Here is a 15302-nt window from a genome sequence, read left to right as displayed (position 1 = left end):
CCCCCCGCCGCTCGTGTTTACAGCACATTTGCATACAGAAATCGCGTTGCCTCTTGTCACTGTCACAACAGACATGGCGGCCGGCAGGATGAAGTGCCAGAGCAGACAGTCGACAACAAGCTGCTCTCCAAGCATTCTGGATTCCCCCTCCCCTCCAAGACGGACGGCTTTCTACGAATAAGTGTGTGTGTGTGTGTGTGTGTGAGAGTGTGTGGAGGTCAGCCAGAGGGAGAAGCGGGAGAAGGAGGTGCCTGTATCTGAGTTTGGCTTACTCAGCTCAGGCTACCATGTGTGTATTATTATTATTATTATTATACATGCTATTATTGAAGCTGAACCTGAGAGGGAAGGCAGCAAGTGTGAAGGGGTGTAGAATGAAAGAGAGAGAGAGAGAGAGAGAGAGAGAGAGATGCTCTCAATCCCACTGCATCAATTCCACACTCTGTGACTTAAGACCTTAATGGTGTTTCGGCTCTGTCGATTTCAGTGTATATTATGTGTGTAAGAGTGTGCGCGTGAGTGTGTGTGCTCCCCTCTGTTTATTCAGAGCGTTTGCATGTGGGGGAGGCAAGACACACATCAGGTCAATACTGTTCTGCTTTGCTGAAGAGGTTTTTTGAGAAAGCTATTGATTTCCTAATTATTCTTCACCCACCACAACCCCCGACGAAAAAAGCCCCACCTCCACACTCTCTCTCTCTCTCTCTCTCTCTCTCTATGAAATGAGCCAGCAGACAGAGGAGAGAATAAACCTCATTGATATTCAAAGGCCTCTTTATCAGTGAGGAGAGAGTGTGTGACAGAAAGGGGTGGGTGGGAAGGAGGGAGCGACAGAGGGAGAGAGGGTGGAGTGTCTTGGGCTGAGGGCGAGTGTGTGTAGTGTTGTTTTGTGTGTGTTGGGGAGTGTCGGCGGTTCTGCCTCGGGGGGGACTGGATGTAGGCCAGACGGGTCGAGGGCCCCGCCGGATGGCGTCTGTTCCGGAGAGGGAGGTCTCCATTCTGGCTCTCCGCTACCTGCTCCTCCGTTCTGGCATCACCGAGCGGCTCCCTCCAGCAACGAGCTCTGGGTAAATAGCCTGCGGAGAAGATTCTTCCTCGCTTAGCTTGAGCGAGACGCTTTGCTCTTTTACATACAGTGACAGGGAGGTGCCTGGCGAGGAGTACAAGAGCACCTCCCTGACTCAGCTGTAGCACACAATGGGGTCGCCGAGCGGCGTGGTCAAACGCTGGCTTGTTTAAGGTCAATCTACGCTAACGACCCCAGTCTGCTCAACTATTTAGCTGCAGCGGCAGGCCTGGCCGGAGTGTGAAGCGCAGCGCGGCCGTATCTTGTTTTAACACCCACCGCCACTTGGGTGGCGGCGTAGGCTGATTAACCCACTGACTGGCGGCCCTGCTGACTGGATGATTTGCTGGTTTGCTGAATCGCGCTTTCTTCCTGCAGAGCTCACTGAAACTGTGGGACTGACTTTCTCTCTCACTGTTGCTTCAGATGGATGCCAACCTCCTAGATCATGCAGACACAAACAGCAGCAGCGTATCTTGATGGCCTAGATGCGCAGTAATTGCTCTGAAAGAACACGTTTTTTGTTGCTGGGCAAAACTAGGGGACAACAACTTTCTTTCCTTTGCGTTTTTTCTTTCTGTACTTTGTGTCACAGGGTGGGTACACACATACACATGCAACAGGCTCGCCAAAATTTGGTGGGCTTTTTTAGGAATATAATTTCAATGCATGTTGCAATGCAATGTTGCATGTTGCTGCAGTGACATTGTGGGGGACAGGGGGAAAAGAATAGCTTTTTTTTTTTATATAATTCAGCAAGTATGAGTTTTATGAATGAAATGGGATTAACATTAACACATGATTGTGCAATCTGCGATTCCTACGTTGGTTAGCTGAGTGCACACCTTCTTTTTTTCTGGGTGCATGCATGTTTACTTCTGGAAGTCACATTTACATTCCACTACCTGCTATGAAAGATAACGTTAAACAAAGTCTGCAGTAATTGGACAAAATTGCAAGGTTGAGCAGAATGCACAGGGGGTGGATTTGTGTTAACTGTTGTAATCACAACATTGTGAAACCCTGGAGAAATTGATATAATCTAATGATGTCTTCTGAGCTTTTTGAAATCTTGGCATGTTAGCTAACTAGGGGAGGGAGAAAAGTTCCCAACCTGCACACGTTTGTTCACCTGAAAATAATTTGTTGTGACATTATTTCATCACTTTAAGAGGCATTACAAGACTCTTCAATTTGTACTGGTTTGCAGTAATCCTTCCCAAAGGGTCCTTAAGACAACAAGTAATTCCTGATAGAACACCAAAATGTCCCCACAGATTTATTGTTTTACTTGTTTATTATTTTAATTTGTCACCCATACGTATGTCCCACGTGTACAAACTAACACACGCACAGACACACTGAAGTCTGAATTCCCCAGATAAATTCAATATTTCTAGCCCGATTGTGCATGTGAAAGCAATATTACATTTTGACTCACAAGATATCAGAGACTGTTAACATGTGGAAATTATTTTTTTTTTTTTGTACCCTGCAAGTCATTCAGTCCTCATAATTCACTCAAACCGGCATCATTTATGCTGCTTATAAGCCCTACCCATACCATGACTGCAGTTGATAATGTGACCAATATAAAACATGTGACCCAATGTGTTCAAATGTGATTACTGTATGACTATTGTATACTGAACGATGCTTATTGCGTTTTATGCAGAGCACATATCCTGTCTCGTTTCATGTCCTGAAGGTATTTGTGGCATGTGTGGTATTTGTATGGTTTTAAAAATGGCACAGGGATTGTTTTGTATGTGATAATGTTTCAGTGCTTTTGGTGCATGCCACATAGAGAAGTCACAGAGAAGGGTGCATCTTACCTTTCTTGTGGGAATTTGAATGGCGGGCATTTAATGTGACATCCCGCCCCCACACAACAATGACAAATCATGGTTATTCAGGTAAAGCATAGGAGGCAAAATTCAACGGTTTTGCAGTGAAAATCCCAGGCTGCCATTTTCTCTTCAAGACTCAGTGTTGCCTGTGGAACCTTTTCGATATTTGGAATAGATTCAGCCTGAGATGTGCTGTTATGGGTTTACTCACATCACCAGACACACGACCTTCCACCCGTAAATGCCAGACGACCAAAAACCACTACAGCACACACTTCTATGACTGATACAAATTGATGGTCTTCTTCTGTCTTTCCTGTCACAGTGGCCTTTCAAAAGTGAATGCAATGAGAGCCTCTAAAGCAAGAGGCATGTAGGACAGACAAAAGAAATCAGCAGAGTGCGTATTTTGAGACGTAAACTAAATCATATGACTCTGCCTGTATTAAAACCAGCATTAATTTTATGTATTGTAAATGCCTCAAAACACCTTCTGCTGTTAGCACTTTTTAAAAATTGTACCGTGGGTTGAGTCAGGCTCAGGGCTGGGGGTGAAGTTACCCTTTAGACCAAGGAAACAAACCAAGACGAGAGGCAAAAACATCTACATAGATTCCACCAAAAACAGGATAAACCAATCAGGGCAGCGAGAGACAAGAGGCAAGGGCAATGACACTTCATGACCCAGGTTTATTTTGGTGACTTAAACCTCAACAGCAGTTATCAGATTCAGTCTCAGCCAGAACAGATTGGCAAATGAATTCATGAACCTTGTGCAATAGCCAGAATATGTGCAGATGTGTGTTATTTGCCGGATGAGGCCATTTTAAGGCCATTTCATCGGGTCTACACACAGCTGTGCCAGTGCTCAGGAGGGTTCATCTAAGTGCGTCACCTGGGACTTTCATCTGGCATAGGGGCCAAACTGCCATAGGGGCTGTATTGAGATGCAGGCTAGGAAATCCGTCCAGCGCCACCCAGACGGATCACTGGCTTCCTCTTCTTCTCATCTCTCCATCACCTCTCGCTGTTTCACGGTGGGCTGTCATGAAACAGTCTGATAAGATCTTGTTGCTCGTGCGCAGGTAGGGGAGGGGGGCTGTCTGCACAGATCTGGCTGAGCCGAGAAGGAGTGTGCTGTCTTTGGCCTCGCTCACAGGCACCACGAGGAGGTTTACAGCTCGGGCTGAATGAGTGATGGCGCAGTTTCGGAGGGGGGAAACAGTGTTCTTGTTGATGAGAGAAAAAGAGCTGGGAGAAATATTTTCTATTACAGAGACAGAGGACCCTGTGGTGAGAACGTAGTGAATGGCGCTCTCTGCCAAAATGTTAGAAATTAATTAAAAGGAAGAAAGTGGGGAGTTTGTATTGCGGCAATGTTTCTGCAGAGTCTGGGGATGTTATGTCCTGTTAGACCGGATATATCTGTGTCCAAATACATCCCAGCCAACTGCTGAACTTTGGCCAAGAGCAGAAATTATACTTAAATTCCACCACAAGAGAAAGTGCACGAGAAAATGCATGTGGGGAAAAAATTATCATCACAAATGCATGATTCAGTTCTGCCGGATTAATATTTAATTTGTTCAATTGCCAACCACTGCTATTCACAGATTCATGTTAAGTGAATGTATGATTTAATTTAGTAAACAACAATTACATCAAATTTGTATTGATTTTTTTTCTCCCCTCTCGCTGTGCCTTGATAAGCTGTTATTTAATAAATTATGGCTGCATGATTAAATTGTTTGTTGATGACAAGCTAATTGATGCCTCCTTAATTCATTGGTACATTTCATTCAGCTGTAGCTGTTTGGGTTGATATTTGACCCGATCGTGTTGGCAGAGAGAGGGAACATTGAGAGCTTAGGAAAAGGGAAAATGGTGGAGGACAGAGGAAAGCAGAGAGCAACATTTTTTGGACATCAGAAGGCTTGAGCTCCTGCATGCATTCCCAACAACATCCACTCATTGTATTAAATTGATATAGTTTGCACATGTGATTTCATTTTTATATGTAGTTATATTCTATGAATATATAGCACATGAGGACTGTTTGCTAATGTCACATCAAGTATGTACATGGAAAATATAGAAAAAAATACAGATCTGGCTATTTCTTTGTCATTATTTCTGACACCCTGAATCTTAATGATGTGTTTATAAACAAAGTTAAAAATGGGAGGAGCCTATAGCAATGATTGACGGCTCTCATGCTCCCTAGTTCCTCACAAGTGCATGTGTAGTGCAAATTCCCATGTACTCACCGTCACAAGCAGACATTGCAAATTTGATCTCAGTTACAGTCATCTCGGGACCATGTACACTTTGAAAAACTAGTGACACTCGCAAAGCACTATGTATTTTGTAGCACCTTTAAAATATCCCCCATAATTACTATAATATACAAAATCCTGCCGCACAGCACATGGTGACACAATGAAACGTGTCCTCTGCTTTTAACCATCACCCTTAGTGAGCAGTGGGCAGCCATGACAGGCACCCGGGGGCAGTGTGTGGGGGGACGGTACACCTTTTCGGTTCGGGATTCGAATCCACAACCTTCCGATTACGGGTCCGCTTCCTTAGCCGCTAGGTCACCACTGCCCCAAACGAAAATGAATTGAACTCTTTGACCAATTTGGTTTCATTTTAATAAAGTGCAGTTCTATAGACTTCTATAGAGGCCGGCTGCAGAATGGAATCTTTGTTTCTGCGCTTTCACACTACCAGATGCCAAAACTTGCTGAACATTAAAAACAACTGTGGATGTGGAGTCCTGATGCACCTTACTTTCAAACACAGGGCCTCCATAACCCCCCCCCAAACACAACACAGACATGGACACACAAACACGGACAGCTGTCGCTGTTTCGGCCCCTGCTGTACGTGGGTAAATGTTGTGCATCAGAACATCTGCAAACAGCAGCAGCAGCAGCGCAGCACACATTCACTGGTGGGGGGGAAAAAAACCACATCTCGGATATATTTATTTATTTGCTTTATCAGCAGGGGAGAACTGTTTATATCACTTCTGGGGGAAAGAAAATATTGTCTATTTCCTTAGAAGCCCAGCACACGAATCCACCACGAGTAAAGTGGTACAAGCAATTGCTGCGAAACATCTGAGGGAATTGTGTGCACCAGGACACGCTGTTGTTTTAGCTCTCTGCTCCTTTCCTCAGATCCATCCAAGTCACTCTGGTACATGGTGGTGGTGTGGGTTCATGAAGAGGATTAGATAGCAAACAAACGTTTTTTTAATCCCCTGAGCTTTCCCACCCTCTACGCACGTTTAAAATGCGGCCGACTGCACAGCGGTGCCACCCACACACATGCAAGTGCTGTATTCCCAAAATGAAGTGTGTGTGTGTGTTCTATCACTGTCACTGTGTGTGCTATTTCTGGCCTAGGTAAATAGCAAACACTGTAAACGAGTAAAATAAACAAGTACAAACCTTTTTTTCGATAACTTTAATTTATAAAATAGTTTTTTTAATGTTTTTTTGTAAACTCTCATGTGAAAATGTACCTTTTAACAGGTATCTTGTGTTTGGGACATCACACAAATGTGCACTCCCTCTAAGCTGTAATGTTATTATATATTAGGCAATTACAAGGCTTAATAATCCTGTATTTTTTAAAAAGATGTTTATCTAGTTAGAAACAGGATGCTAAAGCCACACACCGCGTAGCATTATGTTATATCTTCCATACTCTTTACCGCAGTTGTATAGCAAAAGTGAAATGGCCTCCGTCCAGAATACAGTGGACACTTGGGTCCGTGCAATTTACACACGGACAGCAAACTAGTAGCGCATTAATTAAAAATAATTAGTTTAATATGTGGATGAGATTCGGGCACCAAAAAATGAACGTGACTCATCTCCATCGGAATATTGGCCCAGGCATTGATCTCATCTCGGGCATTTAGCACATTTCAATGCCACTGACCTAGAATTGCTACTTAGAATTTGGGTTAAACCACCTAGGCAGAACTCGTGGGGGGGAGAGGTGCTTTCTACTAAATCGTAAAATGGCAAACAGAAGGCACGGGCGCTCGCTTAGTCGAACCGAGAGCCCTTTGCGTTGCTGTCTCGATTCCGAGCTGAACCAGTTTGCGTGAATCGGATGCTTGCGGGGCGGCAGGCGGCAGTTCGTGCGCGGCGCAAAACCGCCGCCCCCCCTCCGGCCCACCGAACGCGCCGCCCGTTCTCCGCTCAGTAAAGTAACGCCGGCGAAACGTGGCCGGGACGGACGCGCCCCGAATACCAGTCCCGTACGGCCGTCCGACACGAAGGCAGGCAGTCGCCAGACGGAGCGCGGCCCTCCGCGTATTTTTACGTATTTACGTCCCACGATAAGCGCCGGATAGCGGCCGCGTCAGCCCGCCGCTCCGCGGGGTCGTTCCGGTCGACGTTTGCCGGTCGGGAGAAGTTTCCGCGAGTTCCCCCCCTCCTCTCTCTCCCTCCCTCGGCGGGACTTTCGCTGAGTTGGCCGGGCAGGGAGCAGGCGGAGAGCTTCCCCTCCCCCAAAGCTCCGGCGAAACAGGAACAACTTCTTTGAGAGTGGGGGGGAAAAAAAGAAAGCTGCGCGAGTTTGGGACGTCTTGGAGCGGCCGCGTCCTCCTCCGAGTCCGGGGCCGAGATTTCTACGCGGGTCTGTCGGCAAAATAAAGCGGCGGATGCGGGAAGCGCGGGGCAGGCGGGGGGGTTAAAATCCCGTCTCCTTTTCAAGACACGGCCCCGTCGCCTCGAGGATTGTGACCGGCGAGTGTCCTGCTGCCGTCCGTGAAACTCCCGATCCCGGGGAATGGAACTCGCGGCGGCCCGGTTCATTCGCGACCCGTTTCCCCTGAACGCCTCCCGCCATGGACGGACTTGCGCCGTGTTTACCGCGGAAAGGCGCGACGTGGGTAAGAGTTTCTTACATTTTTTTTTTTTTTTTGTCTTTCTCTCGGTCCTGCTCAGGAAATGCCCCCGTGACGAGGGTCTGTACCCGCCGCCGTGGACCATTTCAGAAATTAGGCCACCGAATCTCTTGCGATCCCCCCCCCCCAATATTTACTTTTTAAAAAAAGTTTGTTAGTGAGCACAACGAGGTTTGCCGGGGGGAAGGGGCGCATTGAGTGTCCACATGAAAGGGGTTCGAGGCCCGGCCGGTTTATACCATTATTATTATTATTATTATTCCGTTGTTTTTACTCTTCCCGTTCAGCTGGTGTCTTCGTGAAGGTTCCTTCCAAACCACGGGGCTCTGGGCTGGTTCTTGGGAGGCCAGTCTGGCAGATTGTGTTACTTCTTGCTGTGATGTAGCTGAAGTTGTGTTTTATCTTATGTAATTGTTTGTTTATTTTTTTCCTTAATATTTAAAAAAATTATTAACAGTTAGTCATTTTTGCGTGATTTTGGAAAGGCCTGTTTATTGTGGACAATGGTCTACAGTTATGGCCACATGTCTGGTGGGACCCGCTTGTGATGGTGTGGTTCCTTGGTCCCGTACAGTCAACTTGGATCTCCTCTGAAGACAGAAACCCAGGCGAGGGCCACACGTCTTCTTACAGACGCAAAAATAACACTGTCTGTGGACGAGGTGTCCGTTTTCCGAGGATCAGATGTCATGGTGGCATCGGTCCGTCCTCGTGTCGAGCAGCCTGACCAACTGGCCTACACCAGTGAGAAGAATGTTAAATAGTAGGAGCTACTTGATGAATAAAGTGCTAGTTACATGCATATGTCTTATTATTTATTTAATTTTTTTTACAGTTGTTTTTAAATGCTGTAGGAAAAAACTGACCCGAGATCAGCAGAAAGCTTCAGCCCAAATGGGTATTAAATGTGGAATTTTGTGTGGTGGATTGTTAGCTGGGTTTGTTTTAATGTTGGAATTATAAATGTTTATCAAAAGTTTTTTTGAATTAAAGAAGTGCATCACTGGGTCAGCACAAACGAATGCTGCATACGGCAAGCAGGAAAATGCGTTTCAAATGATCCGCCCATGCATCTACGACCATGACCAAAACGCAGTATATTCAGTGTATGTACAATCTAGTTTATGTGTAGGTAATTAAGCAACCTTAATTTAAATAATAGATTTTTTATGTTAATTTGAACTTTTATGTATATACTGGACAGTCTTAAGCAACACGCACAGGGTTTTATTAAAGTGTCAATGTTAAGTATGTTTGCGGCAGAGTTACTGGTATTGATTATGCTTATGTCCTTTATTTAAATCAGCTGATGAGTCCCCTGACCATATTGCTGTGTCTCATGCCATGCCCTTAATGTTGTTTTTTTGAGGTTCTACAAAATTGAGATCAGCATTGAACTCTTAATTTAGTTTATATATACATTTGTACATTTATAAATGTATATGTACATTTACTGCATTTACCAGATGCCCTTATCCATAGCGACTTACAATCAGTAGTTACAGGGACAGTCCCCCCTGGAGCAAGTGTCTTGCTCAGGGATACGATGGTAGTAAGGGGTTTTGAAGTGTGTTACCCACTAGGCTACTACCACCCATGTAGTGTTAAAAGTGCTCAGTCGATGCAATATGTTAGTTTCCTTATTTCATTTTCAGCAGACGTGGGTACGAAGATTTGTAACAATACAACATTTACCTAATGTTTTCCACCCTTAAAAAAAGATCCATTAATGAATTAATCGGTATTGTCGTTGTTGCAGCATGCCTAAGGTATGACTGTGCTTTAAGTGCCTGATGTGTTTCCTGTCTTCTTCAAGTGAAGTATGTCACGCATGCCTGTGGCATGGTGCCATCTGCAAGCATCATATGTTGGATCACAAGTAGCTTTTGATGCTCTTTTTCAGCTGTTCTTGACGCTCTTTTCCTCTACGGTCCGCTTTCTGCCGTGACTATGCAAATTTCTCACTTGTGAAACTTTGGTGAAAAGTTTGGCTCTTCTTATTCTGGCCTAGACCGTTGGTTTTGTAGTGGCTGGCATTGCTGTGTTATTGCTGACCTCTGAGTTGTCATTCTGCTTTCCCCTGATAGTAGCCTAGTGGTTAACACACTCGCCTATGAACCAGAAGACCCAGGTTCAAATCCCACTTAGAACCACTGTGTCCCTGAGCAAGACACTTAACCCTAAGTTGCTCCAGGGGGGACTGTCCCTGTAACTACTGATTGTAAGTCTCTCTGGATAAGGGCGTCTGATAAATGCTGTAAATGTAAATGTAACTGCTCTGATTTCCCATAGAAGACACGTCTGCTGGTGATCCCTCTTCATGTGTCTTTGTCTTTATGCTCTGTTGATATTGTCTTGAACATAAGTTATCCAAAAATTATAATCTTTCCAGCATGTTTGATTCATCATAACATTTTGAAACCCTGCATCTGGGCAGTCTTATACAACTATTGCTAATTAGTATGATTTAAAACATTTTTTTAATCGACAGCAGATTAAAAGTTGACAAGAATTTTCTGCAGCTAAGAGCATGGAATCTCACTTCACACCGCAGTTTCATGACTACCATAGTGAGGTGCTGGTCTAATTGATCATTAGGCTTCTCACCTGCTTAATATGGCAATTACTGTAATATTGTTAGTCAAATTGCCTAGTAATTAGTTGCTCTGTTTTGTGTTTTAGCTAATTTCACCACATCATTATTTGAGGCTAAATACATGATTATTTAGTTCAGAAGTACTATGTATTACTACGTAGTGCTATGGTAAGACAACCTCCACATGAGTGTCCAATTTGGTATACATCTGTATTCTATGGTTGATTGCACTCCTCAATCCTGTGATAAACCTGCAAAATGATGTAATATTCTCAGCATGTGCCCTGACTCTGTTCTCTCCTGTCTCTTTCTCACTAGGTGTGTGAATGGCAGGTGTGATCCTGCAGTCAAGGGGAGCCCAGGGTGCTGAAGCTCTGTGTCAATACTGATTCTTGAATTGAGGACTCCACACACACACACACACACACACACACATACACACACACATCCTTGGATCATCTGGTGGAGGCCTTTTGAACACTAGAGGCGAGGAGAACCTGTTGTCAGACTCTTCAGATGAGGAACGGTCCGGGTGTGTGAGACCTGGGGGTCTTTCAAGGTAACACACACACACACACACACACACACACACACACACACTGCGTACACTGAGCACTGTATTTTCTCACTGTATACTGTACACAAGTTGCATGGTGGTATAAGGCCAACATACTAGTACATAAGGTCACATACAACTGGACTGCAATAACCTGCCTTATTTCCTGGATGAATCTCATTGAACATCCCAGGGTAATCCAGTGCTGACCAGAGGAGGATATGTTGCTCTTGCTGAGTCTTGGTTCCTTTCAAGATTTCTTCCTTTTTTTTAAGAAGTTTTTTTTCCTTGCCACCATTGCCTTTGGCTTGATCATTCGGGGCCTTGAGCACTGTTCTATTGTTAGGTGCCGTGTGATAATGTACATTGTAAAAAGCACTATATAAATAAATAAAACATAGAAATAAACATAGAAACTGATGTTTTCAATCAAGATATTTTCAAAGATCTATATTATTTTTATTAAAAAATTGGGAGGTACCACTCTGTATATCTCCCGCTTGTCACGTCTTTTTATCAAATGCCATATGTCAAGTCCAAAAACAACTCTGGAACTGAATGTCACAATGAGGGGAAAAATTGATATGTTTATGCAGTCCACAGCATGAAAAGCAGAGCTTTGTTTGTTTTCATGGCCAAGCATTTTGCTCTTCCCGTCTCTCTTTGTTTCTCCCCGTCTTTATATGGCATGTGTTGGCCTCAGTTTTGGTGTGCCCCGGGGTGAAGGATGCTCACTGGAGCTCTCTATGGGCTCTGGATAAATACACAGCAGTTAAGAAGCAGTTAGTGCTGTGAAATTGCTCTTAACACAGTGATAACATTGTGCTAATGGACACTTATTTAGGATCAGGATTTTCCCTTCCTTTTAAAAGCAGACTGAGAAACAGCCATTTCAAGCTGGCTTTGAGAAACAGTTACTTCTAAAATGGTGCCTGATTTCTTTGTTTGAAGGTGTTGTGTGTGTGTGTGTGTGTGTGTGTGTGTGTGTGTGTGTGTGTGTGTGTGTGTGTGTGTGTGTGTGTGTGGTGTGTGTGATTATGCCCATGCCCTGAGCAGAGGGAAGGGAACACACACACACACACACATGCACGCACAAAGAGGCCAAGGGTCCCCGGGTCCCACTGAGATGCAGAAAACATGCCGGTTGGAATCAGTAGCACGGCTCTGCAAATGGACATTAATGTGTGGGCAGAGAAGAGCAACTGTGTTTGCGTTCAGGCAGGTAGTTCATCATTTGCTTGCAGCCTCTTGATCAGATGCATCTCTGGTAGAGGCATATGTTCCTTTTGCGGTTAGTGCTGATTACTATTGATGATAATCAGAGGTGCATTTAATTACTGGTGTGCTTGTATGAGTGCAGGGGTGTGTAATGATAGTGTAGGCTTATGCCCTTTGAACAGCAGAGAAGTTTTTTTTTTTTTTTTGTGGGCTGTATAGATGTTTTGTTGAGACACTTTTGGGGCTTTTTCAGAATGACCGTGTAAAATTTGATATACTCTTTATTTCAAAAGTCCATAATCTGCGTAGCAGCTCCCAAAGGTTCCGCCTCCCTCATGAATCCTTGTGAAAAGTCGCTTTTTCCTGCGCTGACCAACTAACCTGTTCCTGACCTTTTTTGCTCTGCCATGGTGCCCCGAGCCATCTGTCAGTTCTACAGCTAACCCCCCAGACAGACTTTAAAAGGGTCCATTCTACTCTGTAGCTTTGCTGTGTAACACTGGGATGCTCTCTTTTTTTGTGACGTGACATGTTTGTTTATTTTCTGTTGTTTTGTGGAATAATGCAAATTTCTGCAGTGATTTGTGTTCTTGGTATGGTATTTCATATCCCTGCAAAATGCTTGGGCTGCAAGTGGGATTAGTGATTAGTGTGGAATGTTCACTCACTCTGCCAGTCCTGCAGACAATTTAGTCACAAATTCACCTAGTGTATGTGCCTTTGGATAGTGGGAGGGAACTGGAGAGTCGGGAGGAAACCCATACAAATACGGGGAGAGCATCCACACACTGCCATGCCACCATGTGGCTCTAGCTAGCTTAGCTTAGACAGAAATTAGGACTGCCTGAAGGGAAAGCTCTATTTAAAAACTCCTATCTTAACATATCTAGCTGAGAAATCTTGTTTAATGGAACACCCGCCTGGGTTGTCTCTGCTCTCTGCATGTTCCTTCTTTCTGTGTGTGTGTGTGTGTGTGTGTGTGTTCCACCATATGATGGACTGTTACCCTGTTATCATGCTGTGTTTTCCCCTTTCCTCCTCATTGCATCTCTGAAGATAATCTTATTGTTATTTGTGGCATTATGAGTATCCTAAATGTTGTGTTTGGGCCTAGCCTGATCCTACTGGATAATGCCGATCTGTCTGTAAGTGCTAAACAGTCTCATGGCATGTTATCTATACCATAATACTGGTTCTGATTTGAGCAAGGTTCTGTGTTATATTCTTGATATGTATATAACCTAAAGAAGAAAAAGGGCAAATTTAACATTTTAAAGAGCTTAATAATCTTGTGCTCCTTCCCGTGATTTTTGGCTCTTAAAAATCTTGAGCTTAAACTTTGAAATGCTGTCTTAGATGCTACATAATTGATAATGTATCACCGAAGGTCTTGCGGTTGTGTGTGTTGTGGTCTGTTAAAACAGAATGAAGGGATGTGGCCTCTCCATTATTTCCCCGTCTTCCGTGGTGTAACAGGACTTCGCCAAATAGCTTGTGTTCATGTGGCTTGAAGCATTTGTGCCTGAGCTTGGGAGGAAGATCAGTTTGATATTAGCCTCAGTGTTGCAGTGTTTTTTTTTTTTTTTTTTTTTTTTGTCTCGTTTGTTCAAGGCCACATCTTGTTTTCCTGAGTGAAGACACTCCCGTCTTGCCAAATGGTCACCACTTACAATTCCAGGTTGTCAGTTCCATGGCTAGCTGGTGACACTGTACCACGATGGGGCATGAACCAGGCAGGTTCTGAGCTCTGTATGTAACAGAAGCGCAGGGATGGGCTTTGGGGAGGTCATGGTTGCAGGGTGCCAGGCAGCTGGCCTAGTGGTTAAGGAAGCGGCCCAGTAATCAGAAGGTTGCTGGTTCGAATCCCGATCCACCAAGGTGCCACTGAGCAAAGCACACTGCTCCCCGGGCACCTGTCATGGCTGCCCACTGCTCACTCGGGGTGATTGGTTAAATTCAGAGGACAAATTTCACTGTGTGCACCGTGTGCCGTGCTGCTGTGTATCACAAGTGACAATCACTTCACTTTATTTCAGTTTATTATTAGCTGATGCCCGGATGCCAGGGAGGCTTGTTCTCCGCTAGTTTGTTTTCATGCTTGTGAACGTGACTTTTTGGTTAATGTCTGCTGCCCGCTCGCCGGTGTGCTTTGCATGAGTATCGGTGTTGTGTTCGCATGTGTGCACACGTTTGCACCGGTGCGCATCGCCCTTCCCACCAGCTGGCCGTCTGACATTTTGTCACGTTGGCGCCAAGTTTGGGCAAGCATGTCTTTCCCTGCAAGCGGATGCCAGAAGTAGTATCCTGAACGATTAACAGAGCAATACAGGAACTGAGGAACTCTTGACTAAACAAAGGAAATGGGACTCCCAGCAGCACGACTGCAGGAGCAGGACCGGGAGATTAGGAGGAGGAGGGACCTGATCTTTACAGCAGGCCTCACATTTTAAAAGACTTAATTATTAAAATGTTCAAGATCAGTCATTGACTGTGTGTGGAACAATAAGCTGAGTCGGGCTGCATGATTTTCCTAGATATTGCATTTCTTTTAAGATTATTACATATTGCTTTCTTAGTACATCATGCTACCTGTGCTAAAAAAAATCCACCTTGAGGTTTCTGATGGTCTCCAGGCAAAATCCCTCATTTAAAGGCAGATTAATGGTTGATTTAGGTGAGGTTATGGGTGAACTTGGTCAGAGATGCAGACATCTAGCATGCAAACTGTGGTTGAGTTGCCAAGAGCTAAAGCCAATAAGAGCCATGGACATGGGATGATAGAAACGGGTAGGAACCTCCGGGTCTCTCTGTAGAATAGACCAAACATATCCACATATACCAATTCATTTCATGAGCTGTAGTCTCTCATGTTTACACAACGTGTGTGTGTGTGTGTGTGTGTGTATATGTATACACACAGTGGGTACGGAAAGTATTCAGTATTCACTCTGTTATATTGTAGCCACTTGCTAAAATCATTTAAGTTATTTTTTTTTCCCTCATTAATGTACACACCGCACCCCATATTGACAGGATAAACAGACCAATGTGGAACTTTTTGGCCTTAATTCTAAGCGGTATGTGTG

General features: G+C 44.5%; 1 protein-coding gene across 6 annotated transcripts in view; it reads left to right on the top strand.

Annotated features, from left to right (window-relative positions):
• The window catches only part of bcl9 (BCL9 transcription coactivator), a 60815-nt gene that overhangs the window by 22879 nt on the left and 22634 nt on the right, over positions 1–15302 (top strand). The window contains exons 1-2 of one of the 6 annotated variants that reach the window (XM_028979285.1): positions 905–1067; positions 10761–11001. The exons of 1 other annotated variant lie outside the window; for it this stretch is intronic. The gene's annotated coding sequence lies outside the window, so the exon portion shown is untranslated. Of the gene's footprint in view, positions 1–904; positions 1068–7409; positions 7832–8424; positions 8591–10760; positions 11002–15302 lie in introns of those variants that run through there. 4 more of the 6 variants (XM_028979288.1, XM_028979283.1, XM_028979286.1 and 1 more) reach the window with 4 other exon arrangements.

The sequence above is a fragment of the Denticeps clupeoides genome, chromosome 5 (assembly GCF_900700375.1).
Source record: "Denticeps clupeoides chromosome 5, fDenClu1.1, whole genome shotgun sequence".
NCBI classification, from domain to species: Eukaryota; Metazoa; Chordata; class Actinopteri; order Clupeiformes; family Denticipitidae; genus Denticeps; species Denticeps clupeoides.
Note: the sequence above shows the minus strand (reverse complement) of the source record. Positions and strands in the feature narration are given on the sequence as shown.